Raw genomic sequence first — 6,000 nt, 5'->3', positions numbered from 1 at the left:
CCTGGAGGCTGTTCATGTCTTTTGTTTTCACTGGTGATTACTAAGATGCTCAATGATGAAGTCTTCATGGTGTTATAGTTTGGGTACCAAAAAACCTTTATGGAAGGTAGGAGTCCTGGAGACACCAGGAAATGCTTCCCCAGGCTCAGCTCAACCATTGAAATCCTGTGCCCCTCTCCAGGGTACTGTAATAAAGATGGAGGAAAGTCCTCTTTCTTTGGACTTTGAGTCCTTCCCATCCACCTTCTACCAAAGTCACTTTTCCTCCTTTCCTCTCCCTGATATCAAGCACAGCCTTTTCAATGAGTTTAGACACTTAAAAAGCCCTAACATGGTGTTTATGTTAACAGACTTCAGTTTTCTGCTCTACAAAAATCTTTATGGTAAGAATATTCAAATGGCATAACAGTATGCTTAGAAATATGGGAAGGAAAAATGGAGTTCAGTCACATGTGTATAACCCAATCATTTCTCTAGTCGCTTTCCACCATTAGTAGACCTTTATGTCCTCTCAAAAACACTTCGTTCCTGTTCCTCGCTGACCACGTACCATCACCACAGTCACCATCTCTCCCACCACCAGAAAGCTGAAACATGTACACATTATCCCATGTGATGTGACCCCAGCATACCGTGACACGTACACAAAGCAGTGCCTGTCAACATCTCATGACCTCTTTTAGAAGCTCACTTTTCTTAATCTTTCTTCTCCCGCCATCAGCTCCATCGCACCCACGGTCTCATTCTTAAAGAGGCTCTAGGGCCTGCTTTCCTCAGAGGTGTTTGTTCTAAACATAAGCAAGTCGGACCTAAAGGCAGTTACATAAAGTTTCTGTTTATAACTGGCAATTATAGCACTGAATATTAGTCCCAGCAGAACCATGTCTTCTTCCTGATCATCCCTTTCCTTCCACTGCATCTGTATCAAGATCTCCTGCTGATAGTTTCCTAGATTATGCTAGTTTGGCCTCTCTGTCTCACCCATATGAGGTTCAGGCTTCGAGGGTGAAAGAAGAAAGAATTGATATCCACTGCAGCTGCCCAAGGCTCAGGAGAGCTGCTTTGGATGCATCCCTTTGCATCTTCTGCTATGCTCTTATTTGTTTTTTAATATAGGCAATTATATATATTTATAAATTTATATTGTATATTCTGTATTTTGTTATATATTTATATTCATGTTAGTTACTTTATTTTTACATAAAACTGCCTAATAGCCCATATCATGAGAGAGTAATAAGAAGTATAAGAAAGAAAAGATAAACAATGGGTAAGTCCATCACAAACTGTGTATCTATGAAAGAAAAATATGCAGGACACTGCGTATTTCCAACTTGATTAACGAGGCTGATAATCTGCATTCAGAAGCATGTAGTCCATGTAGCACACTCTACTTAGGGCTCTCAGACTGATGATCAGAATAATAATCATGAGTAATTTTCCTGAATGCTTACCAAGTGCCAGGCACTACATTAAGCATGCTATGCTCTTTTAAAGTCAAATATTCTGAAATTCTACAGTGTGTTTTATGTAATTATGACCAAGTTTATTGAATTGAGGTAGTTTTCCAAGGAGTGACTTATGTCTTGACAGTTTTAATTTGGAACCCTTAAAACATCATCTATGATGGTTTATTGTGCATAATGACCACTGATGAATATTTGTTGTTTGAAAAGATTTGAACTTAGTAATATCGGTATTAAAGAAAAAGGAAGGCATAGATGCTTGCTAGTTTGCTGTTCTCTAAAATAATCTTTTAATGTGTAAAGGAGTCTTTTGTTTCCTGGCTTTAATCCTATTCACCCTTTTATACAAAAATGTTACTTCCTAAAAGAAGCCTTCCTGGGCTCCCTAAAACAGGGGTATTCTGATCCTTACAGCTCCTTGTGCACGTATCTGCCCCTGTACCTGCCATGCTGTCTTGTGTTAATGCTGCTCTATCGCTATGCCTGTCTTCCTGGCCAGACTGTGAGCTTCTTAAGGGCCAGGAATATATGTGTTGCATCTGCTATGCCTGGAGGATAGAATGTACTAAGTAAGTGTCTCTAGAATCAATGTATCCATTTCTTTTTCACACCACTTACTATAGTATTGTTCCCCATTTTTCTCTGTCCTTTCCACTATTTCCCGAGCACCTTTTGCCCTTTGGCCTGGACATTGAATATGTTTCATCATATCTTAAATGGCCTGAGCCAGAGGTTGCCATGATAATCTCTGCTTAAGTGCTGGCCAAGGTGCCAGGGAGGCAGGAGGCGTGCCAGCACATTGCATAAGTGCTGGGATCATGTAATCAGATACTGTGACACAGGACAAAGTGAGCAGCGGGAGCCAGAGGAGTAATACAGAGTGAAAGGGGAAGGAGGAGACCGCAGAACTGCTCCCACAGTGCATTGGAAGCAGGGGAGGCTACCGGGGTCTTCTGCAGTGTGCTGTCATGGAGTTTACGGGCAGAAAAAGGTTTAATAAAATCTAGAATCTAACCAAAGGCGGAGTTATTAGACCACTTGATCGATGATCAAAGACAAGAAGTAGACATTTCCTTTGCGGCACTGAACTTGTGATCTCCCAAGTAAAGCTGGGACACGTGAGCTGTGGTGGAGCCTGGGTTTGCTCACTGTTTGTACTTCATTTTTTTCTGAAATTTGTTACAGATTTTGTTCCAAAGGATTATAGGAGAATGAGGAAAAGTTTTAGAATGTACTTTCATGCAATCTCTGAAATGTCATTTGTTTAAAAAATTTCAAAGGAAAGGGGTTTCACTTCATACTGCATTTCCCTCATTTTCGGCACCATCATTTTCTATTTATCCCCAAATGATTGTTTTCTAGTATTTTTGCATATGTGTCCAAAAAAAAGGTTAACCAATATACTCTAACTTTATATATAGCAAAGGTTAGAAAATGATTATGGTAACGGATGCTTAGAAGACACTAACATCTCTACCTGTCCCTGTGAAAGAGGTTTAAGATGTTATTTTTTCAAACCGTCTTCTTCAGCCTTTGCTGTTAGAGATCTTAATGTCACCAGTTAGCTGTACCCGAGATTTTCTAAATAGCTTTACTATGACAAAAAGAAACATTCTGGGAAGGGGTGTATAAGAAATGTCTGGATGTTGATAGTTTAGGATCTGAGCTCATTCTGTTTATTTACAGCTTGGTTTCTCTAGGGAGGAAATGTATTCCCTTTTTATTTACAGGATCTCCCTGGTGGAATACAATTGTTTTTAAGTCATTCTGCCTGCTTTTTCAATCAAAGTTCTTAGACTCAAAGCTGATATTTTTTTCCCAAGCCTGTATATATCCTAGAGTTGGTAGAGGAGGGTTCAAGATGGAAAAAAGGGTACATAGATTATGAAGGCAGTGATTCGACATAATATTTCTTGTAAATCCTTAATGCATTTTTAATTGCATGATCAACTTCCTAAACAGAATGAATACTAATTTTACACTGAATTAATAACTCATAAAAGAGTTATAAAGGCTCCAGAAAGAATACTGTTTATGAAGCAATGCTGGTTCTATTTCTTACTCTAATGTAAGTAAATAAACATTTATATTTTTAGTTCTTAAACTTTTATGCAAACTAAGAATATAAGTATAATTCTGGCAGGTAGCATAAAGTGATATTTCCTTGGAAAAATATTCAAACTGTAGCTTTCATGTTGTCTTTTCATAATTTTTATTTTTAGAAAAGTAATATTTTTTCTGTATTAAGATGAACATATTCCTCAAGTGTAATTAGGGAAATACTCAGAAATGAAAAACAAATACATTATTTACTCCACTAACTGAAGATGACCACTCTAAAGGTTTTATGTATTTTCTTCCAATGAAACGGGTATTTCTTACTGCTTAAGAGTAGTACTTAATGAAGATCAACTATTGTATAAACAAATTAAGAAATTCAGTGTAATTAATCAGGATTTGAAAGAAATGATAGAAATGAAATAGTCATACTAAATTCATCATGACAACTTAGTCCTCATTCATTTAGGCTTTGCTTCTATTGGATTCATATATATATATAATTTTTTTTTTCTGGCTGGGATATTTTTCTGATGCTCTAAATATCTGTTATTATAGTTCATTTGACCCCTATTCCTAGATATTATGACAGGAGATATCTATAGAGCATGGAAAAAAAACCCCAACTTGATTCTGATTTCAGGCCATTTGTGCATGTCCATTTCAAATTTATATAGTGGTAAGTCCAAGGCCAAGTTTAGAATACATACAACCCACAATCTAACCTTCGAGGGCCCAGGATTCTGAATCCTCTTGTTCATAGCTGAGAAAAAGTGGTCCTTAGTTTTGGCGGGGTGGAGGAGATATTGGGGCAGTTTAGTACTGAGAAATCATCCAAGTGACCGTGTTTAAAAAATATAGATCCATGGGTGACCCATTGAACATTCATTTCCCATTCAGAACTGTAGTTGTAAGGGTAAAAATAGTAAGAACTGACTCCCAGGACAAGGAAGGTTGTTATAATCAAACTAAATTTGACACTAATGGAATGAATAATGCCTGGCTAATAAACAGGATAGCTCCCTCATCTAGTAGCTTATCTGCACTCTAGTGGTCTTCACAAAGAAGACTTAATGAGGCTTAAATGAGATGGTTAATATGTTCATTCCCTGATGGCTAAATAACCATAAGGTGCAGAGCAGCAGGAGTAGGAGTGGTAAAAGCATAGTTATAAACTGTACATCGAGGGACCGTAAGTCCCAAGTTATGCCTTGGAGTCATAAACTCAGTGTCACATAAAGACCAGGAGTTTGCGATGGAGTCATCCACTGGTAGCTTTGGAACCTTAAAAGACATATAACTTTCTTCATCTGCCACATGTGTGATTTCAGTTCACACTCTTAATTTGCACTCAACACAAATACATAGCTTTATGTATATGTGTCTGCAAGTCTGTTTTTTGTGGTCACAAGTCATCAGAAGAGAGTTTCTCTTGTCAATCTTGTTTAGAAAATGAAAACATAGGAAGTCACTAAGAATGGCTTGACATTAGAGAGAATTCTGGGATGCAAGGGGAAAGATGGTTTAACTTGATTTTAAAGCTAAACTTTAAAATTGTTTGATTGTACATAGGAAGTCCTTATATGTGATGAAGACTCATTGTTCATGATTCTGATAGACAATACAGATGACCAGGATTCAATCAAACTATTTATTGATAATTTATTATTCCCTTAAAGTATTAATGAATCCATTCCTCAAAAATACTGTTGGGCTTCCACTGTGTTCTAGATACTGTGGTGACCATAAAGCCACAATCACTTCCCACCAGAGGCTTCTAATTTAGTGGATAATAATAATAACACAAAGTGGCATTTATTAATTTTCAAATGAGTGTCACTGACAGTAAATTCTCCAAGAGTTCGTAAGAAGAACCAATCTGTTTGAACAGCGGGGCTCATTAAGTCTCTGTGCTTCCTGACAGTATTTTGTCTGGCTTCATGGGAAACTAAATGTCCATGAAATGTACTAAGTGTAGTTACTTAAGAATTACTAAGTGTAATTCTTCCCCAAGGAGAAGCAGCTGGTGTTTATATAGAATTCCTTTTGGCTTTATTATTGCCGTAAGTGAGTTGTTCTTTATTTCTGTTTTATAACATGGCTGGGAGCAGCAACAAATAAATGAAGACCTTACTAATATTCTCTAAACATGTTTCATTTATGTCTTTCAAACATATTTTTAAGCCATGTTGCAAAATTACTAGAAGTTTATGTAACATGACTGTAAATGTGAAAATTTTGCTTAAAAAGGAAACTCCCATGTCTCATAAGAAATAAAGAAAAATGTCACTTCTACTGATAAACTAAACCAAGTGAAGGTTTATCTAGGACCCAGGTTCTTGGTGAAGGGAAAAAGAAGTTGCTTTGATAATATGTCTTGATCATTCTCTTGCATTACAGTTGTATAAATACATTTAAACATTGTATTAACCCACCAAAATAGTTAATCTAATTGTTCCTTCCTGAGGGAAACCAT

Source organism: Camelus dromedarius, chromosome 7 (assembly GCF_036321535.1).
Source record: "Camelus dromedarius isolate mCamDro1 chromosome 7, mCamDro1.pat, whole genome shotgun sequence".
In the NCBI taxonomy this organism is placed as follows: Eukaryota; Metazoa; Chordata; class Mammalia; order Artiodactyla; family Camelidae; genus Camelus; species Camelus dromedarius.
Note: the sequence above shows the minus strand (reverse complement) of the source record.